Raw genomic sequence first — 13,322 nt, 5'->3', positions numbered from 1 at the left:
AAAGTCCAGAAATATGAATTTTTCCTAGAAACTAATGAAAATATACTAAAAACTTAACTAAAACATCCTAAAAACTACATGAAATTAACCCCAAAAAGCGTAAAAATATCCGCTCATTAGTAACCATTCCACTTTTTGATGCTGATAAACCACTATTTTATGGTTTATCTTGTGTTTAATTGAGTGGTTTTTATCAAGTCTTCACCCACTTATTCATATGATTTGCATGATTTTATAATCCCTTCTTAATATTGTTTTATGATTGAAAACTTGCTTCCTAGAGATCTTTAATTAGTATATTTTAATTCTCCTTTATACCATTCGATGTCGTGATCTGTGTGTTAAGTGTTTCAGACTTTATAAGGTAGGAATGGCTTAGAAAATGGAGAGAAAGCTTGCAAAAATAGAAGGAACATAAAGAAACTAAGGAGATGACCAGCGAACACCGACGCGCGCGCATGGTTCACGCGAGCACGAGGAATAGAGAAAAATGCAGTGACGCGTGCGCGTGCCTGACGCGTACGCGTGGATTGGAGTCTGCACAAATGACGCGAACGCGTGGATGACGCGTACGCGTGACAAAGAAAATCGCTGAATGACGCGAACGCATAGACGACACGTACGCGTAACCTGCACGATCTACAAAATTAACAGAAAACGCTGGGGGCGATTTCGGGCCGCGTTTTGACCTAGTTTTTGGCCCAGAAACACATAATAAAGCAAGGGAACATGCAGAGACTCAATACACAACTTCACACATACATTGATACATTCTCATTAGGATAGTTTTAGGTTTTTAGATCTGAATCTAGAGAGGAATTACTCTCCCTCTAGCTTCTCTTTACATTCCCATTTATTGTTTTTGCTTTTGGATATTGAATAAGTTATTACCTCCGTTGAAGATACTATTCTAGTTTGTTTTCTTACTTGCTCTTTTATTTATTCCATATTCTTAATTCTTTTTAAAGTAGTAAGTGGATTATTTTCATGGATTGTTAATGCAAAGGATTACTTTTACTTTTAATTAATTTATTTAAATTACCATGTCTTCTTTTTGTATGTTTATGAGCGTTATATTCATGTCAATGGAGTAGACTCTGTACTTGACATGGGGTTGATTAAAAGGAGACACTTGAATTGGAAGGCTTAAGTGATGGTTGAATTGGAAATTGTTGGCTAGTTCTGTATTTACTAACGCTAGACCTTCCCAAGGGAGAGGACTAGGATTTGCGAATAAGAGTTAGCTTAATCACTTGACTTTCCTTTATTTAGTAAGGGTTAACTAAGTGAAAACAACAACCTTTTTAATATTACACTTAAGAGACCCCAACAAGGATAGAACTTCCAATTAATCATTCCCCCAGTCAAGGCCTTTTATTTGGAATATTAATAATCATTCATAGTTTTTATTGCTTTAATTTACAATTATTTAATTACTTGTTATCCAAACTTAAACTCTCTTGAAAATTCATGATTAATAAAATAGCATCCTTTCTCGCAACTTGTTGGGAGACGATGGTGCACGAAATTGTGATATCAACTGCGCCAACAACTTGGTACGCAAGATCGTAATCTCAACTCTTTTTCACAACTCCACACAACTAACCAGCAAGTGCACTGGGTCGTCCAAGTAATAAACCTTACGTGAGTAAGGGTCGATCCCACGGAGATTGTCGGCTTGAAGCTAGCTATAGTCATCCTTGTAAATCTCAGTCAGACAGATTCAAATGGTTATGAAGTTTTGATAATTAAAATATAAATAAAATATAAAATAAGATAAAGTTACTTATGTAATTCATTGGTGGAAATTTCAGATAAGCGTCTGGAGATGCTTTGTTGCTTCTGAACCTCTGCTTTCCTATTGTCTTCTTCCAACCATGCGTTACCTCCTTCCATAGCAAGTTGTATGATCCTCTCGGATGAAAACAAATCCATATGCGCTGTCACCGCACGGCTAATCATCTCTCGGTTCCCGCTAGCGTCAGAATAAAACCATTCTCTTTTTGCACACTGTCTCTGCGCCCAACATTCGCAAGTTTGAAGCTCGTCACAGTCATCCCTTCCCAGATCCTACTCAGAATACCACAGACAAGGTTTAAACTTTCCGGATCTCAGGAATGCTGCCAATGGTTCTAGCCTATACCACGAAGATACTAATCTCACGGACTCGGTCCGTGTATTAGATATCCAAGAGAGTATACTCCAGCTGTCGTCCAATGACTACGTTGAACATCATGTAGACCGCTTTGTGGTTGTTAGGCACGTGATCTTGGCTAAGCGAGTAATGAAGATTGGGTGATTGTCACGGGTCACCCCTTCATTCTGACTTAACTGAATTAAGAACAAGAGTATATCTTGGAGAAGAAGTAGGCGTGAATTGAAGGAAAAACAATAGTACTTGCATTAATTCATGAAGAACAGCAGAGCTCCACACCTTAATCTATGGGGTGTAGAAACTCCATCGTAGAAAATATATAAGTGAAAAAGATCTAGGCATGGCTGTGAGGCCAGCCTCCCAAATGATAGTCTATGATTACAAAAGTTCCAAAAGACTCCTTTAATAAATCACTAAAAGTAGTTTTTATACTAAACTAGTAACTAGGGTTTACAGAAAATGAGTAACTAAGTGCAGATAGTGTAGAAATCCACTTCCGGAGCCCACTTGGTGTGTGCTTGGGTTGAGCATTGAAGCTTTTTCGTGCATAGGCTATTCCTGGAGTTAAACGCCAGCTTTGGTGCCAGTTTGGGCGTTTTACGCTAAGATGTTTTAGGCTGACTTTGAACGCCAGTTTATGCCATCAAATCTCGGGCAAAGTATGGACTATTATATATTGCTGGAAAGCCCAGTGTCTACTTTCCAACGCAATTGAGAGCGCGCAAATTGGGTTTCAATAACTTCAGAAACTCCACTTCGAGTGTAGGGAGGTCAGAATCCAACAGCATCTACGGTCCTTTTTCAGCCTCTGAATCAGATTTTTGCTCAGGTCCCTCAATTTCAGCCAGAAAATACCTGAAATCACAGAAAAACACACAAACTCATAGTAAAGTCCAGAAATGTGATTTTTGAATAAAAAATAATAAAAATATAATAAAAAGTAATTAAATCATACTAAAAACTATGTAAAAATAATGCCAAAAAGGGTATAAATTATCCGCTCATCACAATACCAAACTTAAATTGTCGCTTGTCCCCAAGCAGCTAAAAACAAAATAGGATAAAAAGAAGAGAAAATACAAAGAATTCCAAATATCGATGAAGCTCACTTCCAATTAGATGAGCGGGGCTAGTAGCCTTTTTGCTTCTGAACAGTTTTGGCATCTCACTTTATCCTTTGAAGTTCAGAATGATTGGCATCTATAGGAACTTAGAGTTCAGATAGTGCTATTGATTCTCCTAGTTCAGTATGTTGATTCTTGAACACAACTACTTTATGAGTCTTGGCCGTGACCCTAAACATTTTGTTTTCCAGTATTACCACCGGATACATAAATGCCACAGACATATAACTGGGTGAACCTTTTCAAATTGTGACTCAGCTTTACTAGAGTCCCCAGTTAGAGGTGCCCAGAGCTCTTAAGCACACTCTTTTTGCTTTGGACCACGACTTTAACCACTCAGTCTCAAGCTTTTCACTTGACACCTTCACGCCACAAGCACATAGTTAGGGACAGCTTGATTTAGCCGCTTAGGCCAGTATTTTATTCCTTTGGGCCCTCCTATCCATTAATGCTCAAAGCCTTGGATCCTTTTTACCCTTGCCTTTTGGTTTAAAGGGCTATTGGCTTTTTCTGCTTGCTTTTTCTTTTTTTTTTTCTTCTTTTTTTCTTTATTTTTTTCTTTATTTTTTTTTTCATTTTTTTCTTCACAAGCTTTTGCTTTCACTACTTTTTCTTTCTTCAAGAATCAATTTTATGATTTTTCAGATTATCAATAACATTTCTCCTTTTTCATTATTCTTTCAAGAGCCAACAATTTTAACATTCATAAACAAAAAATTCAAAAATATGCACTGTTCAAGCATTCATTCATAAAACAAAAGGTATTGCCACCACATCAAAATAACTGAACTAATTTCAAGATAGAATTCGAAATCATGTACTTCTTGTTCTTTTGCAATTAAAAACATTTTCATTTAAGAAAGGTGATGGATTCATACGACATTCATAGCTTTAAGACATAGACACTAGACACTAATGATCATGTAATAAAGACACAAACATAGACAAAACATAAAGCATAATTTTCGAAAAATAGAAAAATAAAAACATGGAAATTAAAGAACGGGTCCACCTTAGTGATGGCGGCTAGTTCTTCCTCTTGAAGATCTTATGGAGTGCTTGAGCTCCTCTATATCTCTTCCTTGCCTTTGTTGCTCCTCCCTCATGGCTCTTTGCTGATTTTATTGAAGATAATGGAGTGCTCTTGGTGCTCCATCCTTAGTTGTCCCATGTTAGAACTCAGTTTTCTTAAGGAGGTGTTGATTTGCTCCCAATAGTTTTGTGGAGGAAAGTGCATCCCTTGAGGCATCTCAGGGATTTCATGATGAGAAACTTCCTCATGCTCTTCTTGAGGTCCATGAGTGGGCTCTCTTGTTTGCTCCATCCTTTTCTTAGTGATGGGCTTGTGCTCTTTAATGAGGATGTCTTTCTCTATGACAATTCCAGCTGAATTGCATAGGGTACAAATGAGATGAGGGAAGGCTAACCTTGCCAAAGTGGAGGGCTTGTCCGCCACCTTGTAGAGTTCTAGGGATATGATCTCATGAACTTCTACTTCCTCTCCAATCATGATGCTATGGATCATGATGGCCCGGTCTATTGTAACTTCAGACCGGTTGCTAGTAGGAATGATAGAGCATTGGATGAACTCCAACCATCCCCTAGCCACAGATTTGAGGTCAAGCCTTCTTAGTTGAACCGGCTTACCTCTAGAGTCTCTCTTGCATTGAGCACCTTCCACACAGATGTCCCTAAGGACTTGGTCCAACCTTTGATCAAAGTTGACCCTTCTAGGGAAAGGGTGAGGATTTCCTTGCATCATTGGCAAGTTGAATGCTAGCCTCACATTTTCTGGACTAAAATCCAAGTAGTTCCCCCGAACCATTGTGAGCCAATTATTTGGGTTCGGGTTCACACTTTGATCATGGTTCTTAGTGATCCATGCATTAGCATAGAACTCTTGAACCATTAAGATCCCGACTTGTTGAATGGGGTTGGTGAGAATTTCCTAACCTCTTCTTCGAACATCATGTTGGATCTCCGGATATTCACTCTTTTTGAGCTTAAAGAGGACCTCGGGGATCACCTTTTTCTTGGCCACAACTTCATAGAAGTGGTCTTGATGGACTTTTGAGATGAATCTCTCCATCTTTCATGACTCAAAGGTGGAAGCAATTGTCTTCCCTTTCCTCTTTCTAGAGGTTTCTCCGGCCTTAGGTGCCATTAGTGGTTATGGAAAAACAAAAAGCTTAGCTTTTCCCACACCAAACTTAGAAGGTTTTCTCGTCCTCGAGCAAAAAAAGAAAGAAAGGAGTAGAAGAAGAAGAAATGAAGGAGATGGAGGTGAGGAGAGGGTTCGGCCTAGGGGGGTTTTAGTGTGTATGTTTGTGTGAAATTGAAGGTAGTGAGGAGGGGTATTTATAGGGTAAGAGGGGGGGTTTCGGCCATGTGTGGGTGGGTTTGGGAGGGAAATAGTTTGAATTTGAATGGTGAGGTAGGTGGGGTTTTATGATGGATGGATGTGAGTGGTGAAGAGAGTATGGAGAAGAGGGTAAGATTTGATAGGTGAATGGTGTTTGGGGAAGAGGTATTGAGGTGATTGGTCAAGGGTGTATGGGGAAGAGTGTTATGGAAAGGTGTGAAGAAGAGAGAAGAAGAAGTGGGGTAGGTAGGGATCCTGTGGGGTCCACAGATCCTGAGGTGTCAAGGAATTTGAGTCCCTGCACCAATCTGGCGTTCAAACACCCATTCTGTGCCAATTTTGGCATTTAACGCCAGCTCTACTACCTTTTCTAGCATTAAACACCAGCCCTGCTACCTTTCCTGGCGTTAAACGCCACTCTACTACCCATTTCTGGCGTTAAACGCCAGCCAGATGCCCATTTCTGATGTTTAACGCCAGACTATGCCAGACAGCCCTTTTTGGCGTTAAACGCCCAGTGTGCTGCCCATTCTGGCGTTTAACGCCCAGAATGCTGTTAGGCTGGGCGTTAAACGCCCATTCTACTATCCTTACTGGCGTTTAAACGCCAGTAAGCCTGTCCTCCAGGGTGTGCTATTTTTAATGCTATTTTTCATTCTGTTTTTGATTTTTCAGTTGTTTTTGTGACTTCACATGATCATCAACCTAAAGAAAAGATAAAAATAACAATGGAAAATAAATAAACATAATTAAATAGCATTGGATTACCTCCCAACAAGTGCTTCTTTAATGTCAATAGCTTGACAGTGAGCTCTTAGAGAGCTTCACAGAGACTCAGAGCTTGATGTTGACCTCCCAACACCAAACTTAGAAGTTGAGTGTGGGGGCTCTGTTTGACTCTGTATTGAGAGAAACTTTTCATGCTTCCTCTCCATGGTTACAGAAGAAGATCCTTGAGCCTTAAACACAAGGTAGTCCTCATTCACTTGAAGGACTAACTCTCCTCTGTCCACATCAATCACAGCTCTTGCTGTGGCTAGGAAGGGTCTTCCAAGGATGATGGATTCATCTTCATCCTTCCTAGTCTCTAGGATTATGAAGTCAGCAGGGATGTAATAGCCTTCAACCTTCACTAAGATATCCTCTACAAGCCCATAAGCATGTTTTCTTGAATTGTCTGCCATCTCTAGTGAGATTCTTGCAACTTGCACCTCAAAGATCCTAGTTTCTCCATTACAGAGAGGGGCATGAGGTTTATACTTGACCCAAGGTCACACAGAGCCTTCTTAAAGGTCATGGTGCCTTGGTACAAGGTATTAAGAACTTTTCAGGATCCTATTTCTTCTGAGGTAATTTCAGTTGAACCAGATCATTCAGTTCATTGATGAGCAATGAGGGTTCATCCTCCCAAGTCTTATTACCAATTAACTTGGCATTCAGCTTCATGATTGCTCCTAGATACTGAGCAAGTTACTCTTCAGCAATATCTTCATCCTCTTCAGAGGAAGAATACTCATCAGAGCTCATGAATGGAAACAGAAAATTCAGTGGAATCTCTATGGTCTCTATATGAGCCTCAGATTCCTTTGGTTCCTCATTATGGAACTCCTTGGAGGCCAGTGAATGTCCATTGAGGTCTTCCTCACTGGAAATCACTACCTTTCCCTCCTCTACAGGTTCGTCCATGTGGGACGTGTTTATGGCCTTGCACTCTCTTTTTGGATTCTCTTCTGTATTGCTTGGGAGAGTACTAGGAGGGAGTTCAATAACTCTTTTACTCAGCTGACCCACTTGTGCCTCCAAATTTCTAATGGAGGACCTTGCTTCAGTCATAAAACTGAGAGTGGTCTTAGATAAATCAGAGACTACAGTTGCTAAGTCAGAGTGGCTCTACTTAGAATTCTCTATCTGTTGCTGAGAAGATGATGGAAAAGGTTTGCTATTGCTAACCCTATTTCTTCCACCATTATTACTATTGAAGCCTTGATTAGGCTTCTGTTGATCTTTCCATGAGAGATTAGGATGATTCCTCCATGAAGGATTGTAGGTGTTTCCATAGGATTCTCCCAAGTAATTCACCTCTGCCATTGCAGGATTCTCAGGGTCATAGGCTTCTTCTTCAGAGGAAGCCTCCTTAGTACTGCCTGATGCAGCTTGCATTCCAGACAGACTCTAAGAAATCATATTGACTTGCTGAGTCAATATTTTATTCTGAGCCAATATGGCATTCAGAGTATCAATCATATTGACATGAACTGGTTATTTGCAACTATTTTAATGAGTTCCTGGGCTTCTGCAGGCGTCTTCTTCAGATGAAGAGATCCTCTAGCAGAGTGGTCCAATAACATCTTGGACAATTCAGACAGACCATCATAGAATATACATATGATGCTCCATTCTGAAAACATGTCAGAAGGACACCTTCTGATCAATTACTTGTATCTTTCCCAAGCTTCATAGAGGGATTCACCTTCCTTCTGTCTGAAGGTTTAGACTTCCACTCTAAGCTTGCTCAATTTTTGAGGTGGAAAGAATTTGGCCAAGAAAGCATTGACCAACTTTTCCTAAGATTTCAGGCTATCTTTAGGTTGTGAGTCTAACCATGTCCTAGCTCTGTCTCTTACAACAAAGGGGAAAAGCATAAGTCCGTAGACCTCAGGATTAACCTCATTGGTCTTAACAGTGTCACAAATTTGCAAGAATTCAGCTAAAAACTGATGAGGATCTTCCAATGGAAGTCCATTAAACTTGCAATTCTGCTGCATCAGAGAAACTAATTGAGGCTTAAGCTCAAAGTTGTTTGCTCCAATTGCAGAAATTGAGATGCTCCTTCCACAGAAGTCAGAAGAGGGTGCAATAAAATCACCAAGCATATTCCTTGCATCTCCACCATTGTTGTTGGGTTCGGCCATCTCTTCTTCTTTTTCAAAAAAAATCTGTCAGGTCCTCTGCAGAGTGTTGTGCTTTAGCTTCTCTTAGCTTCCTTTTTAGAGTCCTTTCAGGTTCCAGATCAGCTTCAACAAGAATGTTCTTATCTTTTCTCCTGCTCATATGAAAAAGAAGAGAACAGAAAAGAATAGAAATCCTCTATGTCACAGTATAGAGATTCCTTTATGTGAGTAGAAGAATAGAAGAGTAGAATGAAGAAGAGAGAAGATGAAGAATTCGAACACAGAGAGGGAGAGAGGGTTCGAATTATAAGAAGAAGAGAAGTGTTAATAAATAAATAAATAAATAGAAAGAGATGAGGGAGAGAGAATTCGAATTTTAAATTAAAATAAAGGGAAAATATTTTTGTTTTTATTTTAATTATTATTTATAATTCAAAAATTATAAAAAGGAATAAAATTAAATTAAAATTTAAAACAATTAGTTAATTAAAAAGAATTTTGAAAAAGTGGTTAGTGATTTTCAAAAATTGGAGAGAGAAAAGTAGTTAGGTGGTTTTGAAAAAGATATGATTGAAATAGTAAACTTTTAAAATCAAACAAAAAGTCAAGTGGTTAATTAAAAAAGATTTGAAAATCAATTTTGAAAAGATAAGAAGTTAGAAAAGATTTTGAAATTGATTTTGAAAAATATATGATTGAAATTTTATTTTGAAAAAGATTTGAAAAGGAAATTAAAAAGATTTGGTTTTTGAAAATTAAAGTTGATTACCTGACTAACAAGAAACTAAAAGATATGATTTTAAAATTCAAAGATTGATCCTTTCTTAATAGGCAAGTAACAACTTGAGATTTTTGAATCAAAACATTAAATGTTAGCATTAATTTCGAAAATATGAAATAAAAATAAGAAAAATATTTTGAAAATCAAATTTTAAAATTTTCGAAAATAATAATAAAAAATGAAAAAGATTTGATTTTTAAAAAGGATTTGAAAAAGATAGAATTTTAAAATTGAAATTTTGACTTGACTAACAAGAAACAACTAAATTTTAAAAATTTTGACTAAATCAACTCAAAATTTTGAGATTTATGAGAAGAATAAGGGAAAGATATTTTTTTGATTTTTGAATTTTAATGAGGAAAGAGAAAAACTACAAAATGAAACATGACATAAAAATTATGAATCAAAACAAGAAAAATATGCAAGAACACTTTGAAGATCATGATGAACATCAAGAACATATTTTTGAAAATTTTTAAGAAAAGAAAGACATGCAAGACACCAAACTTAAAAATTTTTATTCTATAGACACTAATAATTCAAGAATGCATATGAAAAACAAGAAAAGACACAAAACAAGAAAATGCAAAGATCAAACAAGGAAAATCATCAAAAACAACTTGAAGATCATGAAGAACAGTTCCATGCATGTGTTCTTCGAAAATTTAAAGAAAAATTAAAAAGATGCAATTGACACCAAACTTAAAATTTAACACAATACTCAAACAAGAAATATAAAATTTTTGGTTTTTATGATTTTATTAAAAAAAAATTTTTGGATTTTTCGAAAATTAATTTGGAAAAGAAAATAAAGAAATTCAAAATTTTTAATACGAATTCTAGGAATCATGCAATGTTAGTCTAAAGCTTCAGTCTAGAAAAGATTAGACATGGCTAGCCAAGCTTCAGCAGAACATTACATACAACAGCCAAATTGATGGGAATCAACTAGCTCCTGTGATGATAAAAGCATCATCTGAAACTCTAGAATTCATTCTTAAAAATTCTAAAGAATTTTTAGGAAACTAAACATATTTTATTTTGTTCTTCAGAAATTTTTTTTTTTTGAAAATTTTTTAAAAATAAAAATAAAAATAAAATGGTTAAACATAAAATAAAATTACCTAATCTGAGCAACAAGATGAACCGTCGAACAATCTCCGGCAACGGTGCCAAAAACTTGGTGCACGGGATTGTTTGTTCTCCGGCAACGGCGCCAAAAACTTGGTTCACGAAATTGTGAACTCAACTGCGCCAACAACTTGGAACGCACGATTGTAATCTCAACTCTTTTTCACAACTCTGCACAACTAACCAACAAGTGCACTGGGTCGTCCAAGTAATAAACCTTACGTGAGTAAGGGTCGATCCCACGGAGATTGTCGGCTTGAAGCAAGCTATGGTCATCCTTGTAAATCTTAGTCAGGCAGATTCAAATGATTATGAGGTTTTCATAATTAAAATATAAATAAAATATAAAATAAGATAAAAGTTACTTATGTAATTCAATGGTGGAAATTTCAGATAAGCGTCTGGAGATGATTTGTTGCTTCTGAACCTCTGCTTTCCTATTGTCTTCTTCCAACCATGCGTTACCTCCTTCCATGCCAGGCTGTATGATCCTCTCGGATGAAAACAAATCCATATGCACTGTCACTACACGGCTAATCATCTGTCGGTTCCCGCTAGCGTCGGAATAAGACCATTGTCTTTTTGCACACTGTCTCTGCGCCCAACATTCGCAAGTTTGAAGCTCGTCACAGTCATCCCTTCCCAGATCCTACTCGGAATACCACAGACAAGGTTTAGACTTTTCGGATCTCAGGAATGCTGCCAATGGTTCTAGCCTATACCACGAAGATACTAATCTCACAGACTCAGTCCGTGTATTAGATATCCAAGAGAGTATACTCCAGCTGTCGTCCAATGACTACGTTGAACATCATGTAGACTGCTTTGTGGTTGTTAGGCACGCGATCTTGGCTAAGTGAGTAACGAAGATTGGGTGATTGTCATGGGTCACCCCTTCATTCTGACTTAATTGAATTAAGAACAAGAGTATATCTTGGAGAAGAAGTAGGCGTGAATTGAAGGAAAAACAATAGTACTTGCATTATTTCATGAAGAACAGCAGAGCTCCACACCTTAATCTATGGGGTGTAGAAACTCCACTGTAGAAAATACATAAGTGATAAAGGTCTAGGCATGGCCGTGAGGCCAGCCTCTCAAATGATAGTCTATGATTACAAAAGTTCCGAAAGACTCCTTTAATAAATCACTAAAAGTAGTTTTTATACTAAACTAGTAACTAGGGTTTACAGAAAATGAGTAACTAAGTGCAGATAGTGCAGAAATCCACTTCCGTGGCTCACTTAGTGTGTGCTTGGGCTGAGCATTGAAGCTTTTTCGTACATAGGCTGTTCCTGGAATTAAACGCCAGCTTTGGTGCTAGTTTGGGCGTTTAACTCCAATTCTGGTGCCAGTTTGGGCGTTTTACGCCAAGATGTTTTAGGCTGACTTTGAACGCCAGTTTGGGCCATCAAATCTCGGGCAAAGTATAGACTATTATATATTTCTGGAAAGCCCAGGATGTCTACTTTCCAACGCAATTGAGAGCGCGCCAATTGGGTTTCAGTAACTCCAGAAAATCCACTTTGAGTGCAGGGAGGTCAGAATCCAACAGCATCTACAGTCCTTTTTCAGCCTCTGAATCAGATTTTTACTCAGGTCCCTAAATTTCAACCAGAAAATACCTGAAATCATAGAAAAACACACAAACTCATAGTAAAGTCTAGAAATGTGATTTTTGAATAAAAACTAATAAAAATATAATAAAAAGTAATTAAATCATAAAAACTATGTAAAAACAATGCCAAAAAGGGTATAAATTATCCGCTCATCAGACGACCTGGGATTCATACTCCGAGTATTTTTATTCTAAATTTTTGTGACACCTTTCTAAATTGGTGAGGCAGATTTTAGCTGGTTAAGAGCTATATTCGCAACGTTGTTCTTACATTACAATCTCTTAATTGGCCTAACTTCTGCCACGCACCAGTTTTTGGCGCCGTTGCTGGGGAGTTGCAATTGTGTGCTAAAGTATTAATTAGTGTACATATTTTAATTTTAATTGCATATTTTATTTTTTATTTTTTTTATTTTTATTTTTATTTTTATTTTTATTTTTGTTACCATGAGCTATATGTTTCTTTCATTGAATGACGCGTTCACTGTTGATCCGAGCTTAGCTGCATTTGATCCTGAAATTGAAAGAACTATTTCACGTATTAGGCGAGCTCGATGTAGGTTAGCCTCTGAGGGTGGTGAAGTGATTGTTATCGATTCACCAATCTCATCTGAGGGCGAATCTGAACCGCCATCTGAGAGCGAAACAAGCTCCTTTACTACTGATTCAGTTGATTCACGTGCAGATAGCATGGCAGCACCTAGGAGGATTACTCTCCAGGAAGCTGGAGCCCCAGATTTTACATTGCAGACGTATCAAGTGCATCATCTAACTCTGGCTGCAGATTTTGAACTGAAGACTGCATTAATCAACTTGATGCCCAAGTTTCATGGCTTACCTGCTCAGGAGCCCATCAAGCATCTAAGGGATTTTTAGACAGCCTGTTCTACTGTTAGGCGTCATGGTGCGAATGAAACTTCTCTCTTGATGGAAAGGCGAGGGAGTGGTACTACTCCCAACTTGAAGCGACTGTTACCAATTGGGATACGCTCAGGAGAGAATTTTTGGAAAAATATTTTCCAGCAGAAGTTACAGACAGACTGAGAAAAGAGATCTCCTACATTGTTCAAGGAGAATCAGAAACTCTTTATGAGTACTGGGAGCATTTTAAGAACCTTCTAGACGCATGCCCCCATCACATGATTGACAGGCTAGTGTTAATTAGCTGCTTCACTCAAGGCATGAAGCCTCGGGATAAAACTACACTAAATGGTGCTAGTAATGGTTCTCTAAAGAAATACAAGACCACAGATGAAGCATGGC

The 13,322-nt window shown here is 37.8% G+C and overlaps 1 non-coding gene across 1 annotated transcript; it reads left to right on the top strand.

Annotated features, from left to right (window-relative positions):
- Positions 1–8,047: 8,047 nt before the first annotated feature.
- LOC148576916 (small nucleolar RNA R71) lies at positions 8,048–8,151 on the top strand. The gene has a single exon (XR_015902926.1). It is a non-coding gene; the product is annotated as a small nucleolar RNA R71 (small nucleolar RNA).
- Positions 8,152–13,322: the final 5,171 nt, after the last annotated feature.

This window comes from Arachis ipaensis, chromosome B1 (genome assembly GCF_059453495.1).
Source record: "Arachis ipaensis isolate K30076 ecotype BB chromosome B1, ASM5945349v1, whole genome shotgun sequence".
Lineage (NCBI taxonomy): Eukaryota > Viridiplantae > Streptophyta > Magnoliopsida > Fabales > Fabaceae > Arachis > Arachis ipaensis.
Note: the sequence above shows the minus strand (reverse complement) of the source record. Positions and strands in the feature narration are given on the sequence as shown.